The 17973-nt window shown below is 34.5% G+C and overlaps 3 long non-coding RNA genes across 4 annotated transcripts; 1 reads left to right on the plus strand and 2 right to left on the minus strand.

The window, feature by feature from the left end:
* The first annotated feature begins 4090 nt into the window (after nt 1-4090).
* On the plus strand, nt 4091-6247 carry LOC135143798 (uncharacterized). Of its 2 annotated transcripts, XR_010282904.1 has the most exons (4): nt 4091-4939; nt 4990-5128; nt 5180-5616; nt 5667-6247. It is a non-coding gene; the product is annotated as an uncharacterized LOC135143798 (long non-coding RNA). The 2 variants fall into 2 exon arrangements; XR_010282903.1 differs by having other exon boundaries at nt 4990-5616.
* Nucleotides 6248-8155: 1908 nt separating this feature from the next.
* On the minus strand, nt 8156-9296 carry LOC135143854 (uncharacterized). Its single transcript, XR_010282908.1, has 3 exons — nt 8870-9296; nt 8366-8789; nt 8156-8307 (listed from the first exon to the last, which is right to left on the minus strand). It is a non-coding gene; the product is annotated as an uncharacterized LOC135143854 (long non-coding RNA).
* A 201-nt stretch (nt 9297-9497) lies between these two features.
* On the minus strand, nt 9498-10066 carry LOC135143864 (uncharacterized). Its single transcript, XR_010282913.1, has 3 exons — nt 10003-10066; nt 9603-9890; nt 9498-9550 (listed from the first exon to the last, which is right to left on the minus strand). It is a non-coding gene; the product is annotated as an uncharacterized LOC135143864 (long non-coding RNA).
* Nucleotides 10067-17973: the final 7907 nt, after the last annotated feature.

A 17973-nucleotide genomic window follows, 5' to 3' on the forward strand; every position in this document is an offset into this window, starting at 1 on the left:
TTCCATATTAGCGTGGGTATAAAGTTGGGTTAGGTAGTTCTGCAATCAACCAATTATTTATTTTTATTTATACTATTTTGGTGATGCCAGTTTCAGGGTTCATCCCCTTTTTCAGCCACCTCGTCAGTAGACTTATAACACATTAAAAATGTCAATATTTGGTTAGATTTTTAGACTTATTAGTGTTAATATTATCTGGAAATTGATGTGCCGTTTTTTGATCCTAAAATACTTGATTTTTGACCATTATTCTTGCTATACCACACGAAAATAGTATAAATAAAAATAAATAATTGGCTGAATGTTGAACTATCTAACCTAAAATTATTTTCATCTTTTGTAGACTTTGGCCTCACAGAATCGTAGAGAACAACTTTCAAACTTACAACCCAAGCTAAAATTAACTTAATCGCAGTTATTTTAATAACAAACAAGAGAAATAAACCTACAAGAAAAAGTCAAAATTGTGTTATTAATTATGAAGTAACTATTAAAAAAATCTAAAGATTGTGATGCCAAAAGTTACTTTAAATCAAATAATGGCTTTCATCCATAGAAACTTTTGGCCTCATAATTACATGACGAATAACTTTCGGACTCATGTGCTAACATACATTAAAGTAAAAGGTACATAAATAAATCTAAAATCGGAAACTCAAAATTTGGTCAAATCGAGGCAGTAAAATTCATGTGAATCAATATTCTGTGCTATATATTCAGGCACACCCCCAAGTGTAAAGATTCAGATTTTTTCCATAATACGAAACATTTTGTATGAAGTTAAAACAAAATTAGACTGTGAATGGTAGAAGTATCTGTAGACGCATTCATAAAAATATTTTTTATTCAAAGTTAAAGTGATAATTTACATTTTTTAAATACTTGCTACTTAGCCAAATATAAAGGACGACAGGTCCAAAGTTGCTATTAATGAGCCAATTATTTTGATATGTGTGTTTCCATATTAGCGTGGGTATAAAGTTGGGTTATGTAGTTCTGCAATCAACCAATTATTTATTTTTATTTATACTATTTTGGTGATAGCAGTTTCAGGGTTCATCCCCTTTCTCAGCCACCTCGTCAGTAAACTTATAACACTTTAAAAAAGTCAATATTTGGTTAGATTTTTAGACTTATTAGTGTTAATATTATCTGGAAAATGATGTGCCGTTTTTTGATCCTAAAATACTTGATTTTTGACCATTATTCTTGCTATACCACACGAAAATAGTATAAATAAAAATAAATAATTGGCTGAATGTTGAACTATCTAACCTAAAATTATTTTCATCTTTTGTAGACTTTGGCCTCACAGAATCGTAGAGAACAACTTCCAAACTTACAACCCAAGCTAAAATTAACTTAATAGCAGTTATTTTAATGACAAATAAGAGAAATAAACCTACAAGAAAAAGTCATAATTGTGTTATTAATTGTGAAGTAACTATTAAAAAAATCTAATGATTGTGATGCCAAAAGTTACTTTAAATCAAATAATGGCATTCATCCATAGAAACTTTTGGCCTCATAATTAAATGACGAATAACTTTCGGACTCATGTGCTAACATACAGTAAAGTACAAGGTACATGAATAAATCTAAAATCGGAGACCCAAAATTTGGACAAATCGAGGCAGTAAAATTCATGTGAATCAATATTCGGTGCTATATAATCAGGCACACCCCCAAGTGTAAAGATTCAGATTTTTTCAATAATACGAAACATTTTGTATGAAGTTAAGACAAAATTAGACTGTGAATGGTAGAAGTATCTGAAGACTCATTCATAAAAATATTTTTTTATTCAAAGTTAAAGTGATAATTTAAATTTTTTAAGTAGTATAAATAAAAACAAATAATTGGCTGAATGTTTAACCATCTAACCTAAAATTACTTTCTTCTTTTGTAGACTTTGGCCTCACAGAATCGTAGAAAACAACTTTCAAACTTACAACCCAAGCTAAAATTAACTTAATAGTAGTTATTTTAATAACAGATAAGAGAAATAAACCTAAAAGAAAAAGTCATAATTGTGTTATTAATTGTGAAGTAACTATTAAAAAAATCTAAAGATTGTGATGCCAAAAGTTACTTTAAATCAAATAATGGCTTTCATCCATAGAAACTTTTGGCCTCATAATTTCGGACTCATGTGCTAACATATCTTAAAGTACTAGGAACATGATTAAATCTAAAATCGGAAACCCAAAATTTGGTCAAATCGAGGCAGTAAAATTCATGTGAGGCAATATTCGGTGCTATATATTCAGGCACACCCCCAAGTGTAAAGATTCAGATTTTTTCCATAAGACGAAACATTTTCTATGAGGTTAAGACAAATATTGGTGGATTGAGAAATAAATCTAAGAAATAAATTCATAATGATGTTGTTAAGTGTAAAATACCTATGAAAAAAGATCTAAAGACTGTGATGCCAAAAGTTACTTTAAGTCAAATAATAGTTTTCATCCATAGCAACATTTAGCCTCATAATTGCATGTTAGGTAACTTTCGGACTCGTGCGCTTCGTATATGTGAAAACAGGTAATTAACCCATCATTCCGGGCACAATTTTGTTTTTGGAACGAAGTACTAGATTAATAAATTTAAAATTGGAAACCCGAAATTTCAACACAACCCGGTGAAATTCATGAGGTGTATTATTTCACGATATGGATTCGTAAAATTTAAGGCACAATCTCAACATTCAAATTGTAATTGATAGACTCCGGCTTTATCTAGTTAAGTAATTTTATCTTTGTTGTTCAGTAACTGATTTCTGGTTGAATTAATTTTTATAAATGAAATATTAACATTTTTATTTACTCTGTTTAGTATGTTTTTAATTTTGTAAGATAATGTTTCAATAAAATCCAGAAAATAATATCTACCTATGTCTTCCTTAGTATCATGGTCCGTTTTGAACAACGAGCAACATTGTTTTTTTTTTAATTTTGTATCTTATTTTGTCAATTAGATTGTGGATTAATTTTACTTTAAAGTCATTATTTATTGCAATTTGTTTTATGGACTGAAGTTCTTTATTATAGTTTTCATGGTTTAGATTAGAATTGAACAATATTTCAATTAAAGATGCAAAAGTTGATATTTTATGAATCCATAGGTGGTTGGAAGAATTGCAAATAATGTTGTCTGTGTATGTTTTATTGGCCCAATATCTTACAAAATTAAAAACATTCTTGGAGAAATATTAAACACGAGAGGCCAAAAGTTGCTATAAACGAAGTCATTCTTTTCATCTTTAGTACACTTTGACCCCATATGGATTCATACAAAACAACTTTCAGGCTCACAGTCCAAGGGGACATTAAATTAGTAACCCTTGTTTTAAGAATACCAAATCGTCTTTCAAATATCGGCGGATTGAGAAATTAATAAATCAAAGGGACAGATTTATAATTATGTTGTTTACTGTGGAGTATCTACGAAAAAAATCCAAAGACTGTGATTCCAAAAGTTAATCTAAATCAAATAATAGTTTTTATCCATAGCAACATTTGGGTTCATAATTACTGCTCCATTAAAATATTAAACTGGTTTTTCAAATTTCGCTTGTTTCTTGGATAAAATAATATAAAATACGAGAGGCCAAAAATTGCTACAAATGTAATTAATGATTATAAAAGAGTATAAGTAATTATTTTCATCTTTAGTACACTTTTGTCACACAAATTCATACAAAACAACTTTCAGGTTCACAACTCAAGCTAAAGTTAAATTAATTGTCGTTGTTTTAAGATTATCAAATTGTGATTCAAATACCGGAAGAAAGAAAAACAAATCTAAGAAACAATTTCATGGTGATACTATTAACTGTAAAGTACCCATGAAAAAAATCTAAAGAATGCGATATCAAAAGTTACTTTATATCAAATAATACATTTCATGCATAGTAACATTTGATCTTATAATTACATGTTTCGGAATAATGAGCTTCATATCTATCATTTCAAGTACAATTTTTGTTTTTGGAAATGAAATTCCAAGTGATTAGAAAATAAAACAGAAGCTCAAAAATGTATGGAAACGATGCATGACGTTCCAAGATATTAATTCCTAACATTTAAAGCACACCCTTAAGCAAATATCCAGATTGGCTCCATAAGTAGAAAAATAATTTAAGAGATTAACAAAAACTTGTACTGCTAATTGTAGAAGTGCCTGTACACACAACCATAAAAGTAAATTTCTTACTCCAACTTAAACTGGTATTTTAAAATTGACATGTACGCCTTTCTTGGAGAAATATAAAAAGAGAGGTTAAAAGCTGCTAAAAAATAGTAATGTTTCTTTTTTCGAAATCGCGCAGTAATGTGCTTTTTCTATGTTCAAAAATCGGCACAGAAATTAAATGCGGTGTTGTCATATTAGTATTATCTACCTCCACAATTACATTTTACAAGGTTATAAATTGTTTTTCGGTTTAGCAGTAATTCTATACTCTTTGATAACCCTTTTTATTAGTTATTAGAAACACATCCGGTTTATTAATTTTATAAATATAATTTATTAACTAAATTTGCGCGTAATCTCGCAACGTCGCAACCTTGCATGGCAACAGCGGATTTCTTGAAGTGCAGCGACATTCTATGGCAGCGAACAATGTGTATCCACATAACCTGTAATAAGTTTTTGTTCGGTGCAGAAACAACCATGGAAAACATTATATGGAGAATATCTCATTTTGCATACGAGTATTTCGCTGAAAAAGAAAATTCTGTGAAATCAACATTTTGGGCTACATAGTCGTTGTTAAAGTCAACTCTGTTAATATAAAACAGCATAGATATAATCTAAGTACACCAAGTTCTCAAGCAAAAAATATAGGTTATGTTTCCCAGAAATCAAATATATTTACAAGAGAAAACTTACGAAAATTTTTAACAGAGGCCCGTGATTAATGTACCTAATGTCAAAGGTAATCTCAAAGAAGGTCAATCACATTGTCTATAAAACATAATGTTTTAGGTATATTTTTTATTCGAAGTTGTAGGAGTATGCGGAAAGGAAGAATTTGAACAATTTTCTTGTATCTACATAACCTATAATAAGCTTTTATTATTATTACAGAACAGATTATTAGCTTACATGCCCATTTTAAATGAAAGTATGAAGCATACCTCTTATTTTTCGGCACTTTTAATATTTTTGCTTGCAGAAAGATCTGCAGCAATTGCAAAATAGAGATGGATAGCAATAATAACAAGCAGTTTACATGCATTCGACCGAACTTGCAAAAACTGGCAGATAATATATCAAATTTATTACCTAAAAACTCAGCCACAGTTTATGAAAAGCGGTATGAATTTTTTTTTTTTGCGCAGAAACAACCATGCAAAATATATGGAGAACACCTCATTGCATACGAGTATTTCGCTGAAAAAGCAAATTCTGTGAAATCTTTAACACTTTGGGCTGCATAGTCGTAGTTAAAGTCAACTCTGTTAATAAAAAACAGCATAGATATATCTAAGTACACCAAGTTTTCAAGCAAAAAATATAGGTTACATTGCCAAGAAATCAAATATATTTACAAGAGAAGACTTACCAAAATTTTTAACAGAAGCCCGTGATTAAATGTACATGATGTTAAAGGTGATCTCAAACAAGGTCAATCACATTGTCTATAAATCATTATGTTTTAGGTTTATTTTTTATTAGAAGTTGTAGGAGCATGTGGAATGGATAAATTGAAAAATAATGACGGCATTCAAGACAAAAACGATACGCTAATAATTAAAATTCCAACGTCTAAAACTGGCAAAGCACGAGAATTTACAAATATGTGTAAAAATATTTATCCAATTGAAATATAGTAAAAATACCTAATTTTAAGACCGCACCATACACCAGACAAATCATTATTTATACATTACATTTGGATAGTGAATGCAGCAGCTGCTGCATTGTACAAATATACCTGCAAACACACTGTAACAAATTATGCAGACACCTCTTTTGACTAAAAGATATATATTTAACTTTATCCATACGTTGTCAACTTTGTTAATAATTGCAATCTCTAACTTCATAAGAAATATGAATAATCTACTTTGGTGTTTTATAGTAGTATTAAATGTTCATAGAATATAATTGCACTTACTACGAAGTAAGCTTTCCTAGTTTTAAGTTGTTTTCTTTTCTCTTTGATTATCTTAATTTCTTCAGCCTCTATGTGGCTGTTTTAATTCCAAAAAATTGTTTCTGAATAAACTGATTCATACCACTTTTTCTTTCTTTTACTCGGAAACAGTTTAAACTATAACTCCAAATATTTACCTACTTTACAACGTGTCAAGCATTCGGTTGTTGTAAATGATGCAACCATAAATACAAATTTGAACACTGATATGACAGGTTTGAGGCTAGGATGTGGTTTTCATATACTCCCATTACTTGTTGCCTAAATCTGGCGCGAGGCCAAAAGTTATTATTGACGTATATATATAGCAATGTAGCTATATGCTTACACTTCTCCCCAGCACCTGCCTTGCAGGAGCATGTGCCTTGCCATGTATTAAAATCTAAAATAGAAAAATATTTGTTAATTTGTACAGCATCAAATTAATTTAATACTCATCACTGACTACCTGTAGAAACAATTATTATTGAACCAGGATGAACTTACCTGAAAAATCGCCAAATATAACTTGAATCCAGTGGGGCTCTGCATGCAAGGTTATGCACCAGGCATTAATTATTTATTCATGAAACGACACAATTATTATTTTACCTTCATTAGTAAATATTCATTGTCATCTGCTTCTGACAAAAACGTTTCAGTCTGATTGTCAGACTGTCCGTCCGATTTTCTGCTCAATAAGGGCCGCAGTTTGGCATATTTGCTTATGTGAATGTTATCATGTACTTGAATGCAGGATCTTATCATCGAATATTGGGCCCACAACGTTGATGATTTGTATTCTTTGGATTTTTCATCAAAATACGCAGGCAGTACGTTTTCTGAGTAGGTTTTCGCTTTCTTTTCTCTGCACAAATCTCGCGATTTCTGAAGCAACTAGTTCAGTGTTGCCACGTTAGCAGCGTCCTCTACGGATTGAGGTTCCTCCGCTGGCTCTTCCACAAAAACACTTGCTTGAACCGAAACTTGAACTAATTTCGTGAAACAATCACTTTTTTGATAGTAAACAAATTTTGGTTGTCATGGTATGCATTTAAAATTTCCAAAGCTTCCAAAATTTATGAACAGACAATTAGCGAAACCATGTTCTATAGAACGTACAACACGCAAAAGGAAGAAAAAACTGTTACATCTACAGAAACATAGAAAATGCAGTGTCTCAATTGGGGATTGTGTACGTTTACCTAACATACCTTGTACGGAACGTAATTTCGCTAATTATCTAATGTTAAGCTCTTATTCCGTACAATTGTTTATTTAATAAAATCGATCGTTTTAGTTCTTGGTTGTCGAAAAAATAGTATATAAACCACGGGAAGGAAATGCATTTCGCCCTCATTGATTTGTCGGGCTTCGCCCTCTGGCGTCAAATTTGCACTTCTGGCGAAATCGAGCATTTCTTTCCCTTGATTTATAATATACTATTTCATTTCCATTTCCTTTTCTTAATCTCGTTAATCCATTCATGCGCGTCACCAATGAGATGACGAGGCAATGCCCTTATCACAACGATGCCGTCTGGCTGGTGAACTGCCAGATGGGGTTTAAACCAGAGATATGGAGAGGGAGAATGAGCTTCCCCTTGCGCAGACAAAATCCTTGGTCTAAAATTGAAAGCAGCCATTTTATCAGTTGACTGTTGCCAACATAATCACAAATCACTAACAGAACTTGATATCCCTAGACAATTGCTTGATTATTGGGCGGGAAGTTTAAAATCATTAATTAAAATTACCTAATAATAAATCACAACTAAAAGATATTCCACCTTACATAAATAAATAAACATAATTATACTTAAATATATTTATTGATGCGAAAACAGCACCAATTATGTGTACACATGTCTAACAGAAATGCCTTGAGCAAGACATGAAGTCTTTTGCTCAAATTAAATATTCTTATTTACATTTAGGCATTAATTATTTGTTTAATAAGAATATATAAATGGTCTTCATCGATGGCCGCCGCCTCGAGTGCGTGGGTCCTCTAAATTAGGAAAAAGAATGCTGGCATGCCGAAAGTTTTAAAAAATTGTTCATCGCTTGGAAGTTTGTTATCGGTGAGTTGCAAAATTTTTCGTATTTGCAACTCACAGTAACAACAAGTCTTTACAACCCCAGCAAAAGGTTTAATAAGCCCACCTAAAATCAAAATTTTGTTAAGACTTAAAAAATAACTATTGTAAGTATTTTATTTTACCCATGTTTTTTTTGTCCAATAATCTGTAAAACTGGAAGTCACTTCCTCGTGTTTCAATGCAAGAAGAAATGCAGTCTGCGCACTTAAACGTCTTCACCACCACGTTGACAACATAGCTACCAATATATGCCACAACGTTTTCTGCCACTTCACTCGGCCCAATAAAATTAGACGGTCATAGTCATGATCTGCAAGTGCTTCAGTCAAAATATCGAGACCATATTTTTTCCAGACAAACATGTCAACTGATTGTTGAACATTTGTGCTCTTTTGCTTTGGGCCACTGCTAACAGAGAGCATACAGGTGGTGCAAAGCACTTTACAATTTCCTCCTTCCCTCGTTATGTTTGTAAATAGAAGCGATCTTCTAAAAGTTTTACAAAATTGTAGAGGAGTAGGGTTATTGTTTCACCCATTTCTCGATCTGAAAACAGAAAAATAAATACAGATTTGTGTAATTCCAGTGCATAAAAAAGTAATACAATTGTTTCTTTAAAAGCTCACCGCACTGAGCAGAAGAAAATTTACAGATGATTTTGACTACATTTATATGTTAGCAAGTCATTCAAGCTCTTACTACTAACAAATTCATCAAAAATTCCCATGAACGACGTAGCGGAAATAACAAAGCCCAGAATTGACGTTTTTCGGGGCGTGCACCACAAAGGCCTGCCAGTGACATCCTTCAAAATCAGAAGATACTCATTGGTGTCGATGAGAAATGGACGCCACATTTCTTCATTGTTTTCTCTCAAAGGTGCCTTAAAATTCTTAGCACGTACACTTCGGGAATTGAGAATATCAAATAAAGAATCTATCCTTCTGATGAATTCTATTGTTGCTTCACAACTTTGAAAGTCACCAATACCAAGATCTTTTAAAAATTCAAGTGCATCCGCAACTCTTGCTAAAAGTTTGTGCTGCTAAACTCACCTATAATAGAACTTAATTATTAATGTCAATAAGGAATATTGTCAGGAAAACAACTTACTTTCATTTTATGTTGCCGCCACTCCAAATGTGCCTTTTTCAACTTGTTTGCAACATTTAGGAATTCTTCTTCACGTAGTTTCATTATGTAACGCCAGTTTATCACCTTCCCTACTGTCAGAACTACTTTTTGAGTTCGTGCTTTTATTTCCACTTGTACTGTTACTGCTTTTTCCATGGTATCTCTGCGCAGCACTAAATAATAATTATTAACAGTAGTAAAAAATTCAATATAAAATATTCAAACCTTAATGTCCTCTTTACACCTTGAGGTATAATCGATGGAGACTCTTCTCAAATATCAGCTGAAGTAGCACTCACAGTACTCATTGAAGTTGAAGAAGCTTCTAGACTTTCATCTAAATTCACACTGGGAATTGCGTTCGATTTCAATTGTTTTCTCTCATTTACAACAATGAAATCAGTTGTTGTGAAATGATCTGAGCACACCAGCTTATACTTAGTCAGTTTGAAGCTGTCATCTTTTTTCACAACAATCAGCCACTTTTTTAAAAGTTCTCGATCTTTCGGAAACCTAAAATCAGATATAATAATAAATATTGATCACATAGTATTGCAATAACCAATTGTTATTAATTATAAATACCTACGTATTCGATTTTAATAAGATAATGAAGAAAACTTACTGATGAAAAGATACACCTTCTGAACGAAATCGTTGACAATTTTTACAGTGACAGACTGTACAAGACATGTTTGTTGTCAATAATAATGTCCTTTAACACTAACAAGCACGTTCACACGTACACTAACGGTAAAACAAATTAAGTAATAATTTTAACTCCAAATTACAACTGGTTCAACAACGTCGTAACCTCGTACGTAAACAAAACTTTAAGGTTAACTGATAAAATGGCGGCCCCCACAGTGTACCGACAGTGGCGAGCGACTTTCTTCACGACTTCGTCGTGTCTCCGAATTCTTGGGTCGTGCGTGAACGGACAAGTCTGCAGCACGTGGGGTATCGATTCATCGACAGCACAGCCGTTTCGACAACGACGGTCGCCAACTGGTACGGCTTTCGTCGGGAGATTGCCCGTTCGCAGTTGAATTGCCTGGACGTAATCCCTACCCGACCAGCCGGCCGGCTTCTCGCTGATCCAGAGCCTACTAGAAGAATCCTCAGATGCTTCTTCTAGGTCCTTGGAGAGGGCGCCATAGGCTATTCTCGCTCTCCAGAAAGTAGATTCCGGAAAGTCACCCGCCATGTTTGACAGCGAAGCCATCAATAACCTCACGCGGTCGGATTTTAGGACAGCCTGCAAAGCCTGGTCATGTTCCTTCTCTAGCAGAGTATTGAGCCTACCCAAGAATATTCGTGGAACCGCTTTACGCAGTTCCATGACACCCAGCCCACCGTCTCGCACGATAGCGTGGATCAGCGCATCTGGGGTATGCACGTTCAAGTGACAGATGTACATCATTGTCTTCCAGATAAGCGTATCTCCAGCCCTGAGTGTCTTGGAAGTAACCTTGGTATTCTGCAAGCCGTAGAGCAGTCTAGGAATGACATAGCCTTTTAAGCGAGAGTTTCTGGTCAGGTTTAAGAGGTGATTTTATAATGTTGTCTAGCCAGATCGTAAGGTTGCAGAGATTCGGTTTTTCCACGCCTTTATGGCCAAGTTCGTGTCCCAGATACCGAAAGGCATTGAAAGCTTCGACATTTAGAATCCGCGTGCCGTTGATGGTGTAAGAAGACCTATTCCTCTCCACCGAACGTCTGCTTAGCACCCCTGCGATTAAAGCCCTGCACTTGGCTGGGTTAACCGCCATTCCCCTTCGTTCTAAAAATGCAGCGACATCGTCGAGCATCAGGAGGATCTCTACATCGTGGATACCGTATCGAAAGCTTTCCGTGCATCCAGAGATATTACATGGTAGCCCTTACCTTTCAGCGTAGCAGACCTGAGGTACTCGTGGAGTATCCTAGCATTCGCAAGGGTGCCGTCAATCTCTGTAAAACCCCTCTGGGACGAGCTCATTGAGGCCAACTTTGAAAGACGGTACGCCAACACCTTATGCAAAAGCCGTTGTACTGCCGAGCCGATGGTAATTGGACGCCAGTTAGCCAGATCTCCCTCCTTCGGTACCAGCGTAGTTCACTCGTTCATGAGAGAGTCGAGGATAAGGACGTTCGCGACGCAACCGTCGGTGGGGACGAAACCCTGTTGATTCTTCTTCAGGTCGACAACAGCGGTCACCTTGGGTATGAGGACTCGGTGTAAGGGCCTTTGTACGACAGACCCGATGGTGATGGGTCTTCAGTTCGTGGCCTGCTTCCTGTCTTTGCCCGTTTCGGGTACCAGGGGTGGGATTTTGTTTCTACCGATACGCTACGTAGCGATAAATGACAAGGACGAAAATATAAAACTCAGATGCGAAACAAAAAGACGACCACATTTTATCGGAACCGATATTTTATCGTTATAGAAACAAAATAAGATGTCTTAGAGTTTTGAACGGGCACAGGTCGATTTCAATTGCAGGTTAAACCTGTATGCTGATACTTATTGACGGAGCCGAATGGTTGCAACTCGTAACAAAGCGTTGAGTAGAAAAGTTTTAAAACTGTAATGAAATTAGTTCAGTTTTCCATTCTACGTTAATTACCTTTTAATTTAGATTTTTCTAGTTTATCATTTTTTGTGTTATCATTTCATTTGTTTGACATTTGAGTGACAGCGGTTTATCGACGATATAGAGTGCATTTTTTTTTTAAAAGTGGCCATAGGGATTCCCATGTTAAATTTTATACCCGCTGTTAACTTATGTTTGAGTAAAGATTCATAGTTGAAATTTTTACTGGATGTAATTTGGACCATCTTTTGTCACACTTTAAATTAAAGGATATTTCTTTAAAAAAAATAAAATATTTGGTTATTTTTGTCTGTAATATTGTAGCCATGCAAAAACAGACATTCTAAAATTTGATTACTCGTTCGATTATTGGTTTTTAGTGACCGAAATTCGTCAATATGCCACAGTACACAATTAAAGAAAAAGTGGAAATGCTCACTGATAGATATATTAAAGGCTTAAATATGAGAAATTGCGCAAAATTGTGCTGCAGCATACCTAGATCGTCCTAGACCCGGCAAGAGCACAATTTAAAAATTTTATGGCAAATTTATAAACACAAGTTTTCTCGATCTCATCAAAAAGGCAATTTCAGTGAAATTTTCATTTATTTCCTTCATTTATGTTTGAATTCCATCATTCTGTTTCTTTTCTAAAAACTGCACTATAGGTATTTCATGGCTAAATTAAAATTGTGCTGTCAAAAATGGCAAATTAAAGTGATAAGTCAAAACTTTCTATGATGTACCAAAGTTTTTTAATCAAAATAATTTTAATTTTTTAAAGCACAAATTAATAATTTACTGCAAAATGTGGTAGTGGAAATTAAAGTAGAACCTTAAGGCTATTTTCACCGAAAAAATTACTTCTGGGTTTTCACCCTTACAAAAGTTAACATGGGGTCTAAAATTTAACATGGGAATCCCTATGGCCACTTTTAAAGAAGATGCACTGTATAATATGATTTGGAGTATTACGAAATAGAAAAGGATTATGAATACTAAACTATATATATATGGAAACATGTCTGGAAAACTTCTGTTTAAATCCAATGTTTCCAGAAATAATTGATTCTGGAATCGAAACAGACCGTTCCGGGATATTTAAAGAAAAAGGTCATAGATCTAAAGTTAGACGAATATATTACTGTTTATTTAACAATATGTCCATATTTTAAAAAGAGTTATCAACTCAAGAATTAAACAATTTTAGCATTTGGTTTCTCTTTCTGGAGGTGATAGTAATATAGTAGCTACCATGTATAACAATTGCTAAAACAACGTCTATTTGTAACACAATAACCCCAAGTGCCTGAAGTCGTTCCCACAAGGATTTCAACTTTTCAATGTCAATATTTACAGAATTTCTTAGGTTTGCCAGAGGTAAAAGATTTTCTTCGTCCCAGACAGAGTTGCGTCCACAACCAGCTTTCTGAAAACAGTTGCTTATTGTTTTTTCTGTCACCGAAAGCCAAGCTTTTGTAAGATGCCGAATGCAATCCAACAAAAATAATTTAGAAAGTTGTTGAGTTTCTTCCAACAATTGCTACAAATTTTAATAAAATGTTTTTTCTATAGTGAACCTTCAAATTTTTGATAATACCCACATCCATTGGTTGTAGTTTTGAGGTTGTATTCGGTGGAAAAAATTGAATTTTAACGAATTTCAATGAAGATGGAATGTCTGGAGGATGGCTGGTGCAATTCTCCATAAACAACAAAATTTTGAGATTTTGGGCAGTAAATTGTTTGTCGAGATTTAATAACCATTTTGAAAATATTTCGCCAGTCATCCAAGCTTTTTTATTGCTATAGTACTCCACAGTTAATGTCCGAATTCCTTTAAAACATCGTTCCGGCCTCTGCGTCAAGAGTGTGTGGCAAACAGTTTAAAAACGACAGCTTACGGTAATTAATAAATTATGTTAATCATAGACATCAAAGAATTTTAGATTTTTTTTCAATTTTCCAAAACAAAAAAACTAGGCAAAATCTAATGATTAAGAGGATGATAAAGACGAAGAAAAAAATTATATTAAACATTTCCATAAATCATTCTTAATTTTATATTTCACTCATCTATTATTTCCTTATAATCGCTTTGATACCAGACACAGTAACAACTCAATAATAACCAGGCTATTATGAGAGGTTGTCATGAACCATAACGCCCTCCAATTTTGTTAACAATTTTATTCAACATTATTAAGTACAGCAGAAGGTACAAAAGTCAAAAAAGAAGCAGCAATTCCAAATGGTAGATGAAAGTTTCCGGTCAAAACAGAATTTTCTAAGTGGATAGCTTCCTCTTGAAGTAAGTTTGATGAATAGAGAGCGGATTTTATGAAATTTGCATATCCGTAATTTTTTGCATATAAGTCTTGATATTTAATATGTCAACAAATCATGCTAATTAAAAATGAATACAGCAATAAAAAAATTGCATATTTGCATATATTTGCATTCTGCTGCATATTTCACGTAATGGGTGCATATTTTGCATTTTTATCAATTTTTGTGCTAATTTGAAAAAAAAGATTGCCATTCGATCGGCATTTATCTAGAAAGACGAGTCATATTGCAAATATCGTCCTGAGCTTCAAATAACTATGAAAGGTTTGGGTTTTATGGTAGTTTGGAGGAACCACTGGGTGTTAAGCCATCCTTCCAGGTAAATTCGCGCCCTAATTACTTTTGGAAATACGTTCATTCCCAATATTTTTGTTCTTTACTTCAGTGTATTTATGGTATGTTTTGTGGTGGTTGAAGGGACGTTATCCTATTATTTTTCATCGTGAGTTTGCATTGAAAGCGGTACAGGTGTGTCAATATGTCGAAGATAACTCAAATTAATTTATGGTTCAAACCTTTTCCTGAACTTATTCTTCAAGAAGGAACTGTGTTTTGTCGCCCCTGCTCTAAACCGGTAAGTATTTTTACATCTGTGGACGAAGTACGCAGTTTTTCTATTTACAAATACATACTCGTACTTTAGAATCACCGGAAAATTTTTTTGTTACAATATTTCGAAAAATATTTAAAAATAAATTGTTGCCAAAATAGTAATTAAATTAGTGGATTACTACTCTTTTTTAATTTTTCTGTTTATATTTATTTTTTAGTATAAGAATATTATCATTAAAAATGTGATTTATGTGTTAGTGAGATGTAATTAAACACTTTGCAATGTGATTTATGTATTTTTTGTAATAAAACGTAAGCTCGGTAAATCTGTTTTTGTAATTTGTAAATAAATTTAGTTCGCTTATTAAGCTTTTTTTTTAGTTTTTGGAGCATATGCAACTGCATATCTCTGCATATATTAAGAAAGTTACTGCATATTTGCATCAATTTGGTGTATATCATATGATCATATTTCCTAAAATTTTGTTGCATATTTTCCGCTCTCTATTGATGAAGATTCTTTTGCTGAGGAAACAGGACTTGCAATCAATTGTGCTGCTTTATTTTTCGTTGCCATGCTATCCGCTATAAAGCCCTCCGCCACGGTCGTGTTCTTCCATATTCCGTGCATTTTCAAGGTTTCAAAACTGCTTCCTGTTTCGACTAAAAAATTCGACGATGTACTTTGAAGACAGTGTCCCGTATATTGTTTCAGATTTTCCAATTTTAAGTAGCGAACAATAATAGATGGAACACTTCCTATCGTATTTTTCCCAACGGGTTGTTCTGTACAGCGCCCGTTTCTATACGATAGAAAAAATCTTTTCTCTGTTACACCGGGTGATCTTAAACTTGCGTATTTCCGAACCAACTGCAACGCACCCAATTCTTCCTCTTCTATTAAAGCAAACGACTTGGATTCATCGGTTTTAGTTTTTGGAATTTGCTTTAATATATATAATACTTCCTTTATCAATAGCTTTTTCGATAGTGAGCTGCACCATCTCAATTTTTTTTAAATCACCGAATACGCCTATTACCAGAATCACCTGAAACAACATATTTTGAGAAAACGTTATCAAATAAATCTTTTGAATACCTTGTTCAAAAGATGCGTTTCATTAGGCGGAATATATTAGGATGAATAACATTAGACATTTTTTACAATTTTTTATCTTTCTGCGCCGGCGCCGTTTATATAACGGACATTCTGAATCATTTGCGGCATGAGATTTCGTTATGCATATTATTATAATGCGAATGGTTTGGACAGCGTTTAGATGACGAGTCACACTCACCGAAGGCATGGTTTCCCGAACATCTTGGACATTTAACGTAATGCTCAGCACAGTATTTTTGTACGTGTCCGAACTGTGAGCAACGGTGACAGACGGCTACTCTCAGCCTTTCCTCAACAAAAATTTCTAGCAGATCTAAGATGATTTTGCCACTGCCACTGGCAAAATCATCGATGGCTTTGAGAGTAAGAGGTCTCACTTGCATCAGAATGTTTTCTTTGTTTTTATTACGACACTCAACTCCTTGTCTGAGTAACCCTTCTCAATACCGCTCAGCTGGACCACGGGTTCTATGTTTCTGACTTCACGGTACTCAACACGCGTGTCTTGTTTCAGTAAGTCCTCTATTATCTTCCTCTGGTTGCTACTGTACGACTCAATTAAGACGCCACCCTTTCTCAAGGGAATTATCACTTTGGTTGGACAACCGAATTGTTGCACACTCAGAGTCTCCTTCAGCACGGTCTTTATTGCGCGTTTTTGCGGGGAGCTCTTTTGTTCTATTGGGGATCTGTCCCATCCATCCTGATTTCATTCTGTAGGGTCACTATCGAGGCATATCTAGTTCTGGGTTTCTTCTTTGTATCCTCTTTGTCTTTGCCTATTTCTCTTCCTCTTTGATTATTAAATCTAAGTTCATTTAGCTCTTCCCTTAGCTTCCTATTTTCTTCTTCTAGATCGTTGTTCCTAATACTGCTAGATTCTCTGGTTTGATACTTTAGCTTCTCACATTCTTTTTCTTTATCTCTAATCTTATCTCTCAAAACTTTGCATTTTCCTTCATTCAGCAATAGCTTACTCTTCTCACCCACTAGGTCTGCCAGCGTACTTTGTTGTTTTGTTAAGATGGCTAGTAATTCTTCTTTTATGTCCGCTGTCCCGTTAAGTACCTTGGCTTGTTCCGTCCTCGTGAAGCTCAGCTTCCCTTTAGCTCTATCGGTTTCTCTCGTGATGGCGTCTTTTATTATTTTCACTATCTTTACTCAATGTCGCCCCCGTGTTGGCAGTAGGAACTAGACAAAAGTAAGTGTTGACCATTTATAGTTACGTGGATCACGTATATACACTCGTTTAACCATTCACTCCTTAAAACAGCATCACACACCCCTTTCCGTACAGCAATTGCCTTAGGCCGCTCACCAGAACAATAAATATTCAGACTACAACCCAATCCGCAAACCTGCCTGTGAGCCACATAAGGCTCCTGAAGCAAATAAATATCAACCATGTCCTCACTAAACCTACCTTAAATATCCGCCATAACGTTTAACGACCTCTGGCAATTATACTGCATCAGCCTCAGCTGCATAGCTCGTCCGAGTACTTTATTTTCCTTCGCTCGATTTCCAAGCGCTTCCTATACAAAGGACACTCTATGTCGGTGGCGGCGTATGGCTCGCTATCTAAATTGCTATATCAGGCGCAGTTCGGACAACTTTTGGTACTGATGTTGCATTCGCTAAGGGTATGAGTTCCCGCACATCTTGGGCATATAATTGCATTCTGTTCAACACAGTATTTCTGCATATGGCGAAATTGTACGCATCTGTGGCATACAGCCATTCGCAGCCTCTCTTCCACGAATATCGCTAATATGAGTATGATCTTGCCACCATTGTTCTCAATAACTTTTAATATCATCGGCCTTACTTGAATCAAGATGTTATGCTTGTTTTTTTTTCGGCATTCTCTGGGAGATAGTATCTTTACCCCAGCTCTCCATCCGTCAGGGCCAATGCTGTTCATAGGAAGGGGTTTTGGTTATAAATTTCATTCACCAGTTCGGGGTCGATGTAGCCTTTCTCTACCCCACTTAGTT

The sequence above is a fragment of the Zophobas morio genome, unplaced genomic scaffold (genome assembly GCF_036711695.1).
Source record: "Zophobas morio isolate AGI-343-1 ecotype UQ-CSIRO unplaced genomic scaffold, CSIRO_AGI_Zmor_V1 ptg000076l, whole genome shotgun sequence".
NCBI classification, from domain to species: Eukaryota; Metazoa; Arthropoda; class Insecta; order Coleoptera; family Tenebrionidae; genus Zophobas; species Zophobas morio.